The 18,944-nt window shown below is 45.5% G+C and overlaps 1 protein-coding gene across 4 annotated transcripts in view; it reads left to right on the forward strand.

The window, feature by feature from the left end:
• Window positions 1-18,944, forward strand: part of NAAA (N-acylethanolamine acid amidase) — a 539,996-nt gene that overhangs the window by 262,545 nt on the left and 258,507 nt on the right. The window lies entirely within an intron of this gene.

An 18,944-nucleotide genomic window follows, 5' to 3' on the forward strand; every position in this document is an offset into this window, starting at 1 on the left:
CTTTACAGAAATGTTTGTAAAATAATACATGGTTGCACCCTCCCAATACACATCTTCGCACCTTTCGACTTGTGCCACTTATGAAATTATGTGTCAAAAGGTGAGTGGTAATGGTGCTGCTTGCAGTATTTCTGAGGTGATTGCCCTTGCCATCACAGAGTTTGGTGTGTTTTTGTGCAGACGTAATAAGACTACACCTTTGCATTTTCTACGCACATTTTTACAGAAACAAATTACTGCATGTACAACACATGTATGTAAAGGTCATTGACAATGACCAAAAAGCTTTGTGTTGTGCATGTAGTAGTATTTTGATATTTAACAAGTGTCGTCGTGTTCATAACAAATCAACGGTACAGCTTCCGTCTCTGAGGGGTAGGCTCTATGTATGGTTAGTGGCCACAATGTCGGGGATGTGGCTACTGCCCATTACTGGAAGGGACAAAACATTGCATTGAAGTCGCCATGTCCACCAGGGACTGGCTTTCTGGTTAAGGTCTTGCTCATAACGACACATTTCTCAAGGAACAAAAATGTGGTGCTGCCATTACGGTCACACGGTTTCATTTTTGCTTTCTGTAGGCTGTAATGGAAAGCGAAGAAGGGTTTCTATCCAACACCCGTCTTCCCTTTCTATGGTGGCCATCTTGGAAAAGGATTTCTTTTCTTCAGCCGGGAACGCCGGAGGCGTTCCGGTGGAAGACAAAAAAATCCTCTTTTTTGGTACCACGGGTTACTGCTGTAAAATCTCGATCGCTAATGGCATTCATCCCCCATTCTTTGGGGAGGAATGGGGGTTCATGATCCAGATACGTCGTTATGCACTCTTGCTTCTATTGTGCTGCAAACTTGCCCTGTGAAGTTGTGCCCCAGAAATTTTGCAGTTACACGTTCCTACCAGAATATACAATGTACTTCCGCACTATCAACCAGACACACATGTTATTGTCAAGTGTGTATGAGTTTTTCACCACGCCCCCAAGCTGTGCGCCAGCATATGATAATGTGGAATTATTCGGGAGGTGGGCAGTTACTTCAAATGTTCCTTTACAGTAGTATGATTGTGTTACTATTAGAACCCTAATAAATGTAGTAGAAAGAATTTGTTAAAGTAATGTTATGATTCAATTATACTACTAAAAACCTATGGAATTCAGTGAAAAAAAGTTTGTTGAAGGGACGTTATGGTTAAGTTGACCTACCAAAAAGCTGTGCACTTCACTAAAAAAACGTTTCCAGCCTGCCATTATGGTTCACATTACAACCTAAAAACACCTGAAATTTGCCAGTTATGGTAGGCTAAGCACCCACTCCTGCCATTAACATTGTGCACTGCTACCACTATTCCTCAGAACATGAAGGATGCCATTACAAATGTCATTGAATTGACAATCCCTAAATATGGGACGCTAAACAACCATAACTCACACCACCTACCCGCATTGCTAAGACTAACACCCAGAACATCAAAGGTAACATCAGAAATGTCATTGATGACATCACTGTAGTGAATATATATATATATATATATATGTATATATATTATAATTAATCATTTTGGTGAAGTTGTCCACTGGTCCCTTTGCAAACCAAGGGTCCACAAATTGTGCTACTGTGTCCCAATACTACAACCTGAAATCTGGGACATCAATGCCACCGAACTCAAGACATCCTTTTGGATTCTAATGCTATCCTTGGGCCTCCATTTGCCACCTCAGGATAAGCCCATCCAGTCTGCGAAAAAACTCTTGGTTGTTACCATAGGCACGGGCTGGAAAACATTGGGGTACCATTAATATTTTAACAATCACTACTTTTTCCATTAATGATTGTGGGAATGTCCCCTAAAAAGTCACTAAGCTCTCCAGCTTTTGTGGCATCCTATCTACATTCTGCTGATAGACTAACTCCAAATCCCTGTGAACCCATACACATAACCTGAAGCTCTCCGGAGTACACCTGATCAGTAAGTTATTCAGACCTCCTGGGAGTGGGTGCATCACCATTTTTTTACTCTCCAGTTGGTTTCTATCTAAAATTCCTCTATCATCTTTACTCTTCTCAGTAACATGAAAGCTAGTTCTTTTACGAATTATAATAATTTATCTGTTCACAGCAAGATGCAATGGCCGTTTCCTGCAATCATGAACCCATCTCTTGCAAAGCACTTATGAAAGGCCACTGCTAGAGGTTCCAATCTCAGTGCAAATGTTAATTGTGACAACGTGAAGCCTTGTCTGGTACATGCTATATCGGCCACTCAGTTAAAATATTTGCAGTTGTTTTACTCTATTGTGTAGTTGTACACATATTGACCCACCCAATTTAAGAACCTAACTCCCAGATCATATTTTTCCAGAGCTAACCTTATTTAGCACCAATCCACCATATTGAACACCTTTGAGGGCATCCAAGCTCACTACTTCTCTGGTATTCCCCAATACCCTGGCTGCATTCAGCAGTAAAAATAGATACCCTGGCAACATCCACTGGTGGAAATCTCCTTAAATTGAAAGTATTGTTACATTATAATTATAACTGTTCTTTTATAACCTGCTTAATACCAATGAGTGGTTTCGAACCACGGGATTGGGATTCAAACCTGTGTTGCTCTGCGTTGTCTTGCTTCCAAGACAAATGCGTTGCCCCTAAGCTATCCTTCCATTGTGTGGCAATTCCTACCTGATCCTCATGACCCAGTTTAGATATCAGCTGCCCCAACCTATTTTGCACAATAATTTGTATCCAAATATAGTAGAGGAAGCTTGTGTTATGGGCTGTACAAATTCACATTTTATCCCGGCTGTAACAGTAAAATCAGGATTGCATCTCTAATAGAGTTTGGCAACTCCCCTTTTTCCAACAGCTCATTATACACAATGCCAGTAACTTGGGAGCTAGCATGATTTAAAATGTTCTGTGAAATTCTAACAGCATAACATCACTGTCTGGATCTAAGCCACACTTTACCATCATTGCCAGATTACTTCAGCTTCAGTGCATCCAGGTATCTTCCTGAGCCACAGTTGGAAGCTTGCTTTTTCCAGCCTTTCCTCCACTTGTTAATCACATCTGATTACTGGCAGTGTTGGAACCAGAGATGACTGCCCATGCAACTGACACTGCACATACAAGGATGCATGATCTGAGAAAGTTATAACCAGGTATTTCACTGATGTGTATTTAGGAATATCATCTTCTCCTGTAATGGTGAAATCTGTTTCGGAAAAAGACCTGTAGGCCATAGGAGTATCCCTCCATTAACATATATTGTTCACCAAACTGGCTTCAGGCACATGTCCTCCATCAACCCTGCCCGTTTTTTGGTGGACACTCCAAAGAGTCTATTGCTTCCTCCCATCCTTGATGTGAATTTTGTCACTCCTACCTCACAGATCCTTCCCCCCTCCACCACTAGCAGAGTGTTCAAGACCCCCCTAGCAGGGGCTGTGGTAGGAGAAGAGGCAGAAAAAAGTATATACCCGTCACTGCAGCAGTAAAGAGAGCAGGCAATCAACCCACTGCAGTGGGTGGCTGCTCTCAGTTGTCTGCACAGGAGTGGTTTACTAATGTCACCTATATTTTATTGATGGTCCACTGCTCAAAACTTCCAGTAACCGTTTGTATGTGTATTTGTTTTCTTATAGTCACCCCGAGTGGAACGGGTATGCCCATACGTGGGTCCCGTGCATGCTGGGCCTAGAGACCCAAGCTACCCCTCACTGATGAGGCCAACCGAGGCTGAAACATGTCTTGGGATGCTTGTGGTCTCGTGCAGAAAGGATGTGGCTAAGCAGTTCGGATTGGACTGCCCCTTTTGAGGTGAGACCAAGCCTGATTTGCATATGGTCTTTCCCTTTTGTAATGGCATGGCAAACTAAGGAGGATGGTCTGGAGGGTTGCCCAGAGCAATGCCAGAGTTTAGGATTTATTCTAACCCTTCCAGCCATCACACCTATTGTTTTGCTATTAAAGACATGCACCATTTATAACATACCAATACACAGCATTTTGAATAGATGCCCCACACACAATCCTCATGTTTAAATGCTACAGACACAATCCTCAGTAATTAATACACAATGAATGCTTCTGACACTTTCATGTATAATGTAAATCTTTTAATTGTGAGAAATAAGTAATACAGAAACATTGTTACCATTATTGTCAATACACACGACACACTTAATATTCAAAAGCTTATTAATGAATATGCAGCAATCAATGTCATTGCCTCTAAGCCTACTCAAAACGAATCAACCTTCTCAGAGACATCATAGCCACCTTGAAAGTAACTGCCTTCCTCATTAGATCTTGCTAGGCAACCTCTCGCTAGGAATCCTCATAGAATTACCTGTCCTTTCAATACCTCCCCTCTTTCCCAATGTGTTATTAAAGATTGGTAAAACCTCTCATACTTACTATCTGCAGAAGGTAGGGAGAGGAGGGCTGGAGAAGGCTGGATGCCTGGAGCAGTCTGCACAAACCAAGAAAAATTCCTAAAATATCACAGCTAATTGGAAAAACCATTAAATACCACCTATCAGAATCGCCATGGTCTCTTTTGGTGAAAACAGCAAAAAGGAAAAAATGTTTTTAAAGGATGCAGTGTCAATTGGTAGTGCCCATGGTGTCAGCCAATAATAGTCTATTGTGAATAGGTGGTGAGCTAATTGTTATGGCTAAGGTTTTTCTTTATTTTATTTTTTTTAATTTTTATTGATTTTATTTCAACAAACAACGTAAACCAAACTTGCAGTGCATATACCACATTTAAATATACATCACTTTGTCCGTGTCCCCTGCCTCTCCCGTTCCCTCCCCCCCTACCGAGCCTATTCTGCTTCATGTTCTATTTCTCATCTTGCAGTGGGGATTCCTCTTCCGTGGTTTCTGTTGGGTCCCGATCACTTGACCAGTCCAGCGTGGGCCCAAATAGCTCAGCTATTAGTTGTTTCCAGGCTAACAAGGTTCCAGTCTCCTCCTCCTCCCCAGAATTACTTGCTTCCTGCCATACCATAGTTTCGGGCTCGGCCCATTTCTGTAGGTCTTTCCATCATACTTCTAACTTGGGTCTATGGTATGCTTTCCACCCCATAGCAATACTTCTCTTAGCAAGTACTTACGCTAGGTCTTTTAATTTACTTACATGCTTAAGTTTCCGTGGTCTAGGAAACCCTGCTATCAGGCAAGCCCACACTGTGTCCACCATTATCTTAATCCCTTTTTCTGCTAGTCTATGTGCTACTTCTCCCCAGACTCTCTCAATTATTGGACATGCCCAGAACATGTGCACCATTCTGGCATTTTCTTCATCACATTTGGGGCATGATTGTTGCCCTGTGTTTTTGAATTTGGCTATCCTTTGGGGTGTCATATACGCCCTATGGGTTATATATAATTGTATCTGTTGTAGTCTTGCATTTCTTGATAACTTTTTGTGATACCATTGGGCTCGTTCCCACATCCCATCACTCATTGGGGCGTCCACTTCCTCTTCCCAGTCCTGTCTTAGTTGTACTACTTCCTTCCCCATGCTATGGCTAAGGTTAATCTCCATGCAGCTCCATTAAAGATAGTTGTTCTCAAATGCAAATGGCCAGAGTCCTTTGGGGACTCAAATGCCTCAAATAAAACAGAAATCCAATTTAGTGGCTTTAAAATCAAACAAGAAAAAAAGGAGGGACTTCGGCCCCTCCCTTCTTCATAAACGATAATGGCTCCAGTGCTTCTTTATGGATTGTCCTTGCACCCCACCGTCTTCCTCCTGTATTTGTCTGCCAGCTCCATCAGAACAGCTAATCTACCGCTCTGCCTTCCAAAGTCAGCCCTTTTATAGTATCTGAGCGTAAACTGTCAACTCCCTCTATTGGCATAATATCAGTGTTGCACATCTAACAGAAGCAAAAATCTATTTATGTCTCAAGCAAAGTCTGCAATAAGTTGCCTCAACCTTTTAACCAGTAGCGGGCTGCAGTCTATCGTGCTATGGCTAATTGCTAAATAACCTCTGTTTCCCTCATATCCGATTGTGCCAGAAGCTTTATTTACTAGAGCATTTAGTGTTTATCATATTGGATCACCTTCCAGACTGTTATAATACAGTCAGAGACATGGTGCTCACAAGGTACTTGCAAATAGCATAACAAAGGTAAGCCTGGCTTGAAGCCCAGAAGTCCAAACCAAATGTTATTGTCTGCACTTCATTGTGAATCCTACCCATTGCCTGAATATATTTCAAATGCATTACACTAGGTGCTCACATTAAAGACTGCATGGTTTGGAGTTAGGCTCAGACGTCATGCCTTAAGCACTGTTAAACTAAAAATACATAACAGGCTTTCTAAATTCCCATGTAGGATGTAATTAAAATCCCTAATGAAAACAAAAGGATAGAGTATACAGCTACCCCTCCCTCTTGTGTACAGGCCTTGTAGTGCCTCTCAGAACAGTGCAGTTGTGGAATAAATGCTGCACTATGCAACGCTCGCCCTTCTGTTAAAAAACATCATTTATTAAACAATATTCCAATAATAAACGCAACTCAAACATATACAAAATATATTTTTACATAAAAACAACACTTATACAGTGTGTGGTGAGTAAAGGTGTTTTCTTGATGTGTGGAGGGCGTGTTTAAACGAGTTATACATAGTAGGTCTAAATGGGTATGCTTTGCATACCCATTTAGACCCAGAGTTTGTTATTCACAAATGGTTACTACAAAGCATTACCCATGTGGATCATTAGAAATGGTTCTATTTTCCGCTTTCGGTTGTTTCTATGGATTATTATCGACACAACGTGTTTCAGCCCTTCTTATGATGGTTTACACATCAGGCAGTCATCTATTTTGGGTGTATTTTGGGGCGTTCATCAGGACAGTAGGTTGTTTATTCATGAAGCTATATCTCTTGTCTAACCCTTTGAATTTGAAGAATATGTGATCAAACAAAACTCAGAGTGGATAGGTGTGAGAACCGTTGCTAGATACCTGGGCACAGTCACTAGTGTAGGCCCCAGTTAGAGGAAACTACTGACCTGAAAGTCATTCAGACACATGGGGAAATGCACATGCTCAGTCCAGGTGGAAGTTCCTATCCGCTCGGATGTGGGTTATTCCTAGAGGTCTCTCTTCCTAGATTCAGGTGAGGACCTACATAGATAACAAATCTATCTAATTACGAAACCTAAAGTGTGCTGATCAGGTGTGTTGAGTAGAACTGCCAAGGTGCTTATTACTGACCTCCCAGTGTTTGTTATCCGTGGGATATGTACTGGGCTCAATTCATTTCTGCCTACTTCTGCCTCTCTTCGTGAGTGTTGTGGAGAGTGCTGCATGTTAGAGCACACTATACTCACACTCAAGATCGTCATGTCGATTTTATTTTTTATTGAGGATGCCCCTCCCCAACGGATGTGTCAGGTGAGAAGAAGCAAACTATTTGCTAGATCTCATGACTTTGCAAACATAGACAGTACTTATTAATAAGTAAACGAGGGGAAGTTAGCATTATTGATAGTGCTGAAACAGTATTAGCCAGGGGGATAGGGTCCTATCCATTCCATCTACCTCTTTTACCCAAGAGAGGAATTCTCTCCAGTAGGTTTGTGCCGCGTGACATTTCCACCACAAATGAACATAGTCCCCTATTTCTGTGTGGCATTTCCAACAATGTGGATCATAACCCGCTCTCATTCTAGCTATTCTTTGCGGAGGGTAGTGCCATCTATGGATCAGCTTTAGAGCCTGGTGCCGATACTGGGGGGCGGCTGTGGAGCGGCTGGCCTGCCTACATATCTTGGTCCACCTTTTCTCCATTATGGGAGTGCCTAGGTCCTTCTCCCATTGTGTCTGGGAAGGTGGGGGGTCTCGCGGGATGGAGAACATCAAAAAGCCGTAGAGCCATGATATAGCCCCCTTCGTCCCCTTGTGCGTAATAATACATTTCTCAAAATCTGTTAGCTCCCTCCTGAGAGTATCTCCCCATCTACCCTCGGTCAAGGCACCCTTTAGTTGTAGGTATCGAAAGGGGGAGAGATTGGGAAGGCCGAGGGCATCCTTCAGATCCTCCAAGGATATGAACGCCCCATCCGTCCAGACCTGACCAGCTCTACAAAGACCTGCCTCATACCACTGCTCGAAGGCCAGTGGCTCATTGATACCCTCCCAGACTGGGGGAGCCCATATGCAACTCAGGGGCGAAGGCCACGTTGTGAGCCACCTAAGATAGTCCCCTTCCCTCCATATAGTCCATATCACCTCTAGGACTGGGTGTCTCAATACCCTTTTTGGAATCTTAACCTTCGGGACCCAGAGCCATTCATCTGGGAAAAGAGCAGATTGTCCAGTTCTACCCACTGTTTCTTGGGGCCCATTGTCAAGTGATCTACTAGGACTCACAACTGGGAGGCTTTATAGTACGTGTCCAGGTCAGGGAAATTAACTCCGCCCTCGTCTTTGTGCCTTATCAGGGTGTCGTATGCAATTCTGTGGGATTTTCCCGCCCAAAGGTAGCGGAGGAGAGTACTCTTGATCTCTAGGAGGAACGGCTTCGGGATCTGAGTCGGCAGCATTTGAAATAGGTATAAGAATTTGGGGAGAATAACCATTTTGATAGAATTAAGGCGCGCCATCCACGAGAGGCCAGATTTCAACCAACGTTCCAAGTCTCTCTTGACCGCCAACCAAAGGGGAGGGTAATTTGAAGTGAAAAGATCGGCCAGATCCGAAGGTATTTGGATTCCCAGGAGGCAGAATCCCTCAGGTTGTCTACAGAGCGGGAGGCCCTCAATGTATTGTTTCTCTTCATCACTAAGTTGGCCCACTGGGAACGCCACTGATTTATCTAGGTTTATCTTGTAACCTGCGAGGGACCCGTATTGTTCTAAGCTATCTAGTACCTCGGGAACTGATTGGGAGGGGTTGGAGAGATAGAGCAGGACATCGTCCGCGAAGAGGGATATTTTACAGTTGGTTTTCCCCATATTAACACCCTGGATTTTATCGTTTCCCCTGATAGCTATGGCCCAAGGCTCCATTACTAGGGCGTATATAAGGAGGGAGAGTGGACACCCCTGTCTTGTGCCCCTCTCCAGTGGGATAGGTTTGGATTTGCATCCGTTCATTGTGATTTTTGCTGAGGGGTGCGAGTAAAGGGCTCTCATCCATCCTAGCCATTTGGGTCCCATTCACAGAGATGACAGGACATTTTCCATGATGGTCCAGCTTACTCTATCGAACGCCTTTTCTGCGTCAAGGGACAGAAGAAGTGCGCCCTTCACCCTAACTTCCTTCGAACTTAGTATGTGTAGGGTTTTGCGCATGCTATCGGCCCCCTGTCTATGCATCACAAAACCGACTTGATCTAAGTGGATCAATCGAGGGAGATATTTTTCTAAGCGGGTTGCAAGGATCCTAGTAAAGATCTTTGCGTCCGTATTTAGTAGCGAGATGGGCCTATACGAGCCACACTCCGCTGGGTCCTTGCCGGGTTTAGGGATCACCGTGATTATGGCCTGCAGGAATGTCGGCGGGATAGTGTCTGAAGATTTAATGTGGTTAAAGAGTTTAGTGAGCGGCTGTATCAACACTGATTGCTACTGTTTGTAAAAATCAGCCATGTAGCCATCTCCCCCCGGGGTTTTGCCCACCCTCAGTTTCTTAATGGCCTCTTCCACCTCTTCCCCGGTTATCTCCTTTTCCAGTGTTTCCCTCTCAAGATCTGTAAGTCTTGGGAGAGGGTGGTCCTTCAGGTAGCTTTTTATGCTTTCCAAAGACTCGCCTTCCTGTTTGGTATAGAGTGCCTTGTAGAAGTTCGCAAAGGCTTCGGCTATAGGCCCTGTTTTTGTTTGGATACTACCAGTGTCATCTCTGATCTTCTGTATTCTCCTACCCGCTCTGTTGCCCCTCAACCTGTGTGCCAAGAGGGAACCGGCCCTATCTCCCTTTTCATAGTATCTGTTTCGTGTACCTCATTTTTTTGACAACCTCCCCAATTAGAGTCGCATGCAGGGCTTGCCTCTTGTCCCTCATTTCACTCAGAAGGCTTTCGCGGTCTGTATTATCGTTCGTGAGCTGGGCCCTCAGGGCCCGCAGATCGTCGCGGAGTTTGGACTCTATTAGTGCTCTCTCTCGTTTTTTGGCCGAACCCTCAGCAATTAGGAGGCCCCTGAAGGTGGTCTTAGCCGCTTCCCAGACGGTGGCCATTGGGATTTCCCCGGTGTCATTTGTCGTGAAATAATTTTCCATCTCTTTCCTTAGGGACTCTTTAAAGAGCTGATCTCTCATGCGGGTGTCGTTACAACGCCATCTATACGTTTTCGGGGTGTCCTGTAGTCGCCACTCCATGACAAGGAGTTCATGATCCGACCAGGTCACCGATTCAACCATAGAGTTTCCAACCTCCCCCCTCCTTCTTCTGAGATCAACAATAAGTCAATTCTGGTGTATGTTTGATGGGGAGGGGAGAAGAATGTGTAGCCCCCCGGGGTAGGATTACATTTCCGCCAAACATCAACCCAGTAATATTCCCGAAAGTGGTCTCACAATGCTAGATTATACCTTGTGGGGGCTTTTGGCACAACCCCTCTGACCGACCACCAATCAAGATGTGGATCTGAAATAAGGTTGAAGTCCCCCCCCAGAATCATGGCTCCCTCTGCCCAGTTATCCATGACTTCAAGGATTTTGTGGAGGAATTTGATTTGGCCCGTATTTGGTGCATACAGGGTGGCTAACGTGACCCTCATGCCCTGGGACAAGCCCTTGATCCCCAGAAATCTACCCCCAAAGCCCCTTTTTGTCTCTACATAGGTGAGATGGAATGATTTACTCAGGAGAATACCCACCCCCTCCTTCTTGGAAGACTTCCCCTTTATCTCCAATTCAGCCCCCTCCTATAGTGTGTTTCCTGCAAGAAGAGGACCAGCAGCTTCTGTTTGCGAAACATGTTACTTGTAAGGGACCTCTTGTTGTGTGAGTTTAGTCCCTTGACGTTGAGCGTACCAACCCTCCCCTCAGCCATGATCGTTGCTGTCTTTACCCTGTGAAGTTTCAATAAGTTCCCCCCGCTTCATCAATTGAATTGAGTCCCCTTTCCATGGTGTGGTATCCCCGTTTCCTATATCCCTCCCCCACCTCTTCCCTTCTACCCCATCTCCCTTACCCATTGTGTAAGGCGTTCGTCTTCCTTGCCCGACAAGTGTCAGGATTGGTCAACAAACCACCAGGGCTGCTACCCAGACCCCGGGAGATTAAATGGTACGGAACATGCCCGTCAACTTTTCTGTTAAGAGTACCCTTTCCGATTATGATCCCCCTGTAGGGACCCACTCCGCTGTCTTCCCCCCCGTGCCGCTCATGAGGTATCACCAAGTCTTTCTTTGAATTAGAGCGGGTGCCGGGGAGCGGACACCAACCTCGGGAGCCCCCGACCCGCCACCCCCATGAGAGGACGTTGAGCTGTCTACACCCGTATAGGGGTGCCTCGAATGTTCAAATACATCAGTTAAACATAAACCTTGCCAACAGTGGCGTCAAACAAAAGACAACATCCGACATTTGCCGGCACCGGAGGACCCTCAAGGGGACCCCTCGTACTCCAGGATCCCCCGCATCACTTCTCACCCCCAGACTCTCTCCCCCCAAACCGGACCTAAACATCAAGGCATATCAATGAAGCAAACAATCCGCCAACCCTGGCGACTTCAACAGATAGTGTGTGGTTCCCTCGGAACTCAGGAGACCCCAATCGACTGCAATGGCCAGTGCATGTATGCAAACTACCCTGTTATTCTCCTGGCGAGATCAAGCGGGGTCCTCATGGTCGGCAGGCGGATGCCTCGTTTTCTGGAACTTCCGTGTGCCCTTCACCTTATGTTTCCCCTGCTTCGAGGGGGACCCCGGGGAGCCCGGGCAGAGTCTCCGCCAGTCTCGTTCCTGTCCCCAGAGGGGCCAGGAGAGTCTCCCACCAATTCATCTGTGGCTCTCTGTATATCCTCCTCGGTGATGAGGCGTTGTCGCACCCCTTGCCATTCAAATTCCAGGTAGAACGGGTGACCCCAGCTATATCGGGCCCCCCTCTCCTGTAGCCACCTGGTGATTGCTGAGCATTTTTTCCTCATCTGCAGTGTGAGGGGGGACATGTCCTGGTAAATCACCACCCTGGAATTGTCGTATTGTATGTCCGTCAAGGTTCTTGCCCTCTCTAGTATCCTCGCTTTATCCCTGTAGTAGTGAAATTTGGCGAGGACCGAGCGTGGACCCCTTCCGCCTCCTCCAGCTCGGTGGACTCTGTCAATTAGAACGGACTCTCCCGAGTCAGAACCCAGGACGATCCTAATGATGTCTTGAACCAAGGCCTCCAGGCCCGGCGGGGTCTCGCCCTCGGGTTCTGCTAGACCAAAAATCCTAAGATTAGTCCTCCGTTCCCGATTTTCCATGTCGTCCACCTTGCGACGAAGTTCCTCCTCCCGTTCCTTAAATCTTACGTCCATTTGTGTTTCCAGGATGGCGGTGGATACCTGATTGTTCTCAACCCCCTCTATTCTGTCCTCAAGGGTAGAGACTTTGTATTTCAATAATTTCAATAATGCCTGTTGTCACAAAATGGCGAAAGAACCCAGACATCGAGAGAGGGAGGGGAGATTGCAAGGATTTTAATTCTTATTTTCTGTACTTTACAGCTGTAAATTATCAGATGTATGTATTTTAGTTTTGTATAGCGCCGGTAGCCCGAAGGCATCAGGGCGCTTTGGACAAACAGAACACATAACATGGCCTCACCCTAGCCTGAGCACGCGTTAAAGATACTCCTGATGAATACTTTCTAACTGAAGAATGGAGGTCGAGGGACCTACTTACTGAAAGATAAGGGTCTTAAGACGCTTCCTGAAGGCCAGATGATTTTCCTCTATTCTCAGGACCTCGGGCAGCTTGTTGCATATTTGAGGTGCCAATACCACAAAAGATCTGCCCAAACCCGACTTACGTCTGTTTTTGGGAATTGACCAGCAGGCCTGTACCCTCTGATCTCAGACTCCTCTGTGGCACATATGGAACTATACAGTTCTTTAAATAACCTGGGGCCTTACCATATAGGCACTTGTGTACAAGCGTGAGAGATTTAAATTTTATCCGCTCTTCCACTTTGAGCCAATGAAGCGATCTTCTTTGGTTTGTTACATGGTCCCTTCTTTTCATATTTTTGACCAATCTAACCGCGTCATTTTGAATTACTTGGCATTTAGCCAGATCTTTCACGGTGGCCCCTATCATTAAAGCATTCCCATAGTCCAGCCTAGACAGAATGATGGCTCTGGCTATTGTGGCCAGGTTCTTTTCATTCAGGAATGGTTTTACTGCTTTTATTAGCCTAAGGTAGTAGGCTGTTTTTTAGGAGGAAGTTGGTCTGTGCCTCAGAATTGACCTCTGCGTTAACCATCATTCCCAGAGTTTTGACCTGTGCCGATACCTGAATGATAGCATCCTTAATCTGGAAAGACTTAAATTCCCCTCCTAATTTGGATAGCTGCTGGTTTGAACCAAATGTCATCAATTCAGTTTTTGTGTCATTCAGACACATCCAATTGGCTTGCATCCACTCATCAATCAAGCCATATATTTTACCCATTGAAGCGCTATCTGCATCATGGTTTCCACTCAGCTCAAAAATGAGCTGTGTGTCATCAGCGTAATTTGTAAAGAACACCCCAGCCTTTACCAGGATGCTACACAGTGCCCGCATGTATATGTTGAAAAGCATGGGAGATAGACTTGCACCCTGAGGGACTCCAAAGAGTATTGGGCATGGGCCCGAGAACATATTGTCCCAATGAATTCGTGCCTGGCGGTCTGAAAGGAAGGATATCAGCCACTTTATTTCTTCTTCTGAGCAACCCACATTCTCTTTAAGGGCTTTGATGAGGAGCTGATGATCTACAAGATCAAACGCTGCGCTTAGGTCGAGCAACATCAGCATCCCTGTTTTATTACCATCAACCAGACCAAGCATGTGGTTCTGGAGATCCAACATCGCCGTTTCGGTGCTGTGTGAGGCTCTAAATCCTGATTGCTGTTGGTGTAGAGCAGAATGGTTTTCCATATGCAATTGCAATTGTTGTGTAGCTAATTTGTCCAGCACTTTAAGTACGAAGTTGGAATTAGTTATGGGGAGCGAAGATTAGCCGGGTCTTTAGGATCTAAGCCCGCCTTCTTTACTAATGGGGTAATAGTGACCTTTTTTAGATCTTTAGGAACCACGCCTTCCCTGAAAGAGGCATTAACCAGTTAAAATAGGATTGGGGCGAAAAGTTCTTTGTGCTGTAGGATAACACTAGATGGCAGAATATTTTCTGCACACGGTGTGGGTTTCATGTGGGACAGTGCTTCTAGCAATTCGGCTTCCGACACTTTCTCAAATTTAAAGGGAACACCACCAGGACTAGTATTGTCCTCCATAAGCGGTGTTGTCTGTGATGCAGCTTCTCTGGCTTTCATTTATGTTACGCCTTGCTTTATCTATTTTGGCTGTGAAAGCCATCTGTACCAAGTTACAGTCGTCCTCTGTAGGCTGAAAAGGAGGAGTAAGGTTTTCCAGTTTTTCTATGTTCTTCAGGATATTGAAGAGTTTGTTAGTTTTGTTAGCTGCTTTTTCAATCTCTTCATTAAAGAAATTCTTCTTCGCCGTCCTGATCTTTTCTCTATATGTTTTATCCTTCTGTTTCCAGTTGTTTTTATTTTCCTCGCTTTTTTCCACTAGCCACTTCCTTTCCAATACCCTTTTTTCTCTCTTCATGGTTGCGAGATCGGCCGAAAACCATTTTTGGTTATTATTGTTTTTCCTCACTAGCATAGTCTTCAGCGGAGCCTCGCGCTCTACCAAATCTGCTATGCACTTAGTGTATTTTTCTAACAGGGTAGTACAGTTATCTTGTTCCTGAAAGGATAGCCTTACTTTCTCTAGGCATGACTGAATTTGTTCTTTGTCCAAATTCTTAAAGTTCCTACTGCTCAATTGAATGTGTGGGTTTTGTTGTGGAGGTTGAGTGTGTAGTAACACTGTTGATGACACCAAATAATGGTCGTTCCAGATACACGGCGTAGTTTTACAGTCCATGATCTGAGTGTTAAAGGCACACAGCCAATCCAGCTGGTTCCCCTGGGGGGTTGTTGCCTCATCATTCATGACTAAAATGTCAAGATTATTGAGGGTTTTTTCAAAGGTAACAGCACCCTTATCACTTTTATTGGCCCGCCAGAAGTTAAAGTCTCCGGCTACTATAGTCGATACGTTCTTTGTTCTCAAGATGGCTAGTTGGGAGCATAGTTCGGTACCAAAGTCCGAGACCAATGCAGGTGGTCTATAGACTACCACTAAGTTAAAGCAGTAGTTATGTGCAAATATTAGTTTCAAATTAATGGACTCACACCCACTACATCTGAAATTGGCTTTGAAAAATGTAAGATTATCTTTTGCAACAATTGCAACCCCACCGCCCCATCCTTCCTATCTATTTTCATTGTAGACTGTGTACCCGTCCGGGATAGCCTGCTCACAGGTGGGCCCAATAGGATCTTTAATCCAGGTTTCAGTGATGCAAAATATATCATAGTCGTTGTCCGTGATCAAGTCCCCAATATTGGATGCATGTTTAGCCATGGAACGAGAATTCAGGAGGCCCACTTTTAGGCTGATACTTTGGTCCTGCAGGCCACTATGTTGGCTAGTATTTGTCTGGGTTATTTCCGAGCACACCGAGCCTTCGGTGCACTCCATACCTTCTTCCCCTATTATATGCTGCATCTGATGGGGTGGACTCTTACCTATAATCACGAGGCGCTCCTGACAGAAGGGTGGGAGAGCAGAGCACACCCGGAGCAAACCGGAGATAACCGGCCCCTACGCACCGGCGCTTATGTGCCTGACGTGAAGCTAAATAGTCCCAGAGACTACAGAGATGCTGAGAAATGTAGTCCGTGAGCGCTCCGGTCTCCCCAGTGACAAAACAGTTGTCTGAGTAAATCGAGCGTGTGCTTGAGAGCACGATTTAAAAGCAAAGTTCACAAAATCGAATTTGGCCGCAACTACGAGCAAAATCAAAGATGTTCTTAGGAAGATGGTAGTCTGATATACCAATTTAGTATTCAGGCTGGAAAAAGGGGTTTGGGTTTTTGTCACTAGGGCTATCCCTCTGTCTCTCTCGTCTTCCTTGGGAGACCCACCCTAGCCCAGGTGTCCATACCTCCCTTGTTAGTACTCCGAATTGGTAACCCCTACTGTCTAGTCCAGGGTTGTTCAACTTCAGGCCTTGAGGGCTGGAAGCATGTTGAATTTTCAGGACACCCATCATTAATATGTATGAGATAGAGGTGCAAACAATGATTCTCAATGTATGTAAATTTGTTCCTGTGAATATTAATGCAAGATATCCTGGAAAACCATCAGGATTCTGGCACTCCGGGCCTAGAGTTGGACAACCCTTGCCCTTGTCTAGTCTCTGATCTTAGGCTACAGTATTTCCCCTGAATGCACGCTCACTAACTCCCCCAGGGGCATGCTAATTGTCCCTACTGCAGCTTAGCTTAGTCTTATTCTGGGAGTTGGGGATAGTGCCCACACCTGCTCCATTGCACTTGCCTATGACCAGCCACGTCCAGACTCACCTGGCCCTTTTACTCTGCCTCTTTCTCCTCCTCCTCCCCACCAACTTTCTTTCTCTTTGGCATTTCTCTCAACCTACCTCCTACCTCCACCCTTTGATATTAAAATCTCCTCACTCTACTAAACGCCTCCCACTGTAGTGCTACGCTTCCTCCCACTACTGCTACCTCTGCCACTACTACCAGTACTCATACACCACTACTATGACCACTACTCCTCGTACATCACTATAGCTCCTCCTCCCACTACTACACTATTCCTGCTACACCCCTACTACTCCAGCTCCCACTATATTACAACTCCCCCTACTACTTCTCTTCCCACTTCACTCACTACACAGCCACTCCTAATACTATGTCTAAACTAACTTTATTTGCTACACAGACACACTCATTCACACTGCAGTCCCTGTTCCACTCTCCGTTCAATGCCACACTCGCTCCAACAAACATTGCCACATACTGTCTGTCTATTAGTCTCTTGGTCTGCTCCTGCCTCTACCATCAGCCTCACCCAATTGGCCTACCTCCTCTAGTTTTTCCTCCAGTCTTATATTCTCTACACCCCTTAGATTGGTCTATCTGGAATAAATCTGCAGCCCAGCGGCGTGTGAGTTGGGAAAAGGCTCACATAGGGGCTCAAACAAAGCCCCTTTATATGTTAAGGCTTCCACTCTGAATGTCTCTGATGCCGCCGGGGAACAACTCTCCTGTTCCCAGAGAAGCTTGGCAGGTACGTCAGTATCCTCCTTCCTCCCTTGCTCTTGGGGTCCTGAACCCCACTCCAATGGTGTGGGATTCCATCTCCCTCCTATGACAGCAAACTGGGAGGTAGATACCACTCCCCCCTCATGGAGCGTCTCATCCTTGCTCCCACATTTGTGCCTCAGGCCCATGCTGCTCCGTCTGCCTTGGGCAATGCTCTGGGTGTGCCGCTTCGACTCTGTTCAAACAAGGGAAAATAGGCCCAAATTAGACCTGCTCTGGGAGCTAGGGCATGACTATCATGGGGACGTTGAGATGTATCTGCAAGACTTTAATGTCAAATTGGCTTTGTGGATAAAGATCAGCATTCCATATACACTCATTTTCCTGGTTAAACAATCAGGCTGGAGTTCTTCTGTAGCGACGAGGTTGTCTCTAATTGCAGTCTTCTTCCAGAATCTAGAGTCCTTGTACTTTCACAGGGATATGAAATTGAGAATCGGTTTCACATATGTTATACACAGCCCAGGTTAGTTGTTGGTCTTCTTTTCTTTCTCTGGAAAAATAAGTTGGACAGGTATTTGGACTCCGGTCCTTAGTCAATTGTTGTGGGGCTTCCACTGAGTGTGGTGCTAGAGCATGGCTGTCGTGAAGAGGACCAATCTCCATCGGTTCTTCCCTGGGGTTATTGAGGCGAAACTTCACCAGGTGTCCTTATTTCTCACATGCATACCAACCAATACATTTGGGCCATAGTGGGAGTCCCGTCAAGCGGCCCTCTACTAGCGTCACTAGCTAGGGTTAGGAAAGGCCCTCGATTGGAACATTGGGAGTTGTTTTTTTTTACCGGCGGGCTTTCCTCCCTCTATCAACTAAATGGACAAGACTCACTGTGTTTATTGAGAACAGTCCCTAATTCTCTGATTCGTATAGACCTCTGATGGGCATTTGTGGTCTGGATGGGCTTCTCCACGTGGACTGATGTAACAGCCATATGACTTTCTGTAGATCTGGAAGTGAGTCAACAAACTGTTCAAGACATTGCATTTCTTTCGCTTATTCAAAGGTCTTATTGAGCAACCATTTATTTAGGAGTCCCAGGCTCAATACGACATCTGTCTCAGGGTTTCTCCTTGTCGTAGGCGCAGATGTCTGAGCCTCATTCGGTAGTACTCTGTCTTACTCGAAGTGTTCCAAGATCCCCCATTTAAGGTCATCATACAGTGTTCGTCCATCAGGGTTTCAGGACCTAGAAGGCTTGCTGAGCTTCCCTAGTCAGTAAAAGAGCTTTGTAACTGGTCCATCTGTCACGGTGCCACCCTGCCATTTCAGCAAACCCACTCAAAGTTGATAAAGAAAGCATCTAGGTTTCCTCCGTACCTAGCTTCTGAGGATGGTTGGGGGGTGCTGCTGCTTATTGTGCCGGTAGGGTAGGTCAGTGCTTTGAGAACCCTTGTCTAGTCTCTGATCTTAGGCTACAGTGCTTCCCCTGAATGCTGGCTCACTCGCTCCTGGAATCTGAGTGTAATCTGCAGCTCGCAGTTACAAATCCCACCCAGGCCAACTCAGCCTTTCA

This window comes from Ambystoma mexicanum, chromosome 6p, assembly GCF_040938575.1.
Source record: "Ambystoma mexicanum isolate Mex_15411 chromosome 6p, UKY_AmexF1_1, whole genome shotgun sequence".
NCBI classification, from domain to species: domain Eukaryota; kingdom Metazoa; phylum Chordata; class Amphibia; order Caudata; family Ambystomatidae; genus Ambystoma; species Ambystoma mexicanum.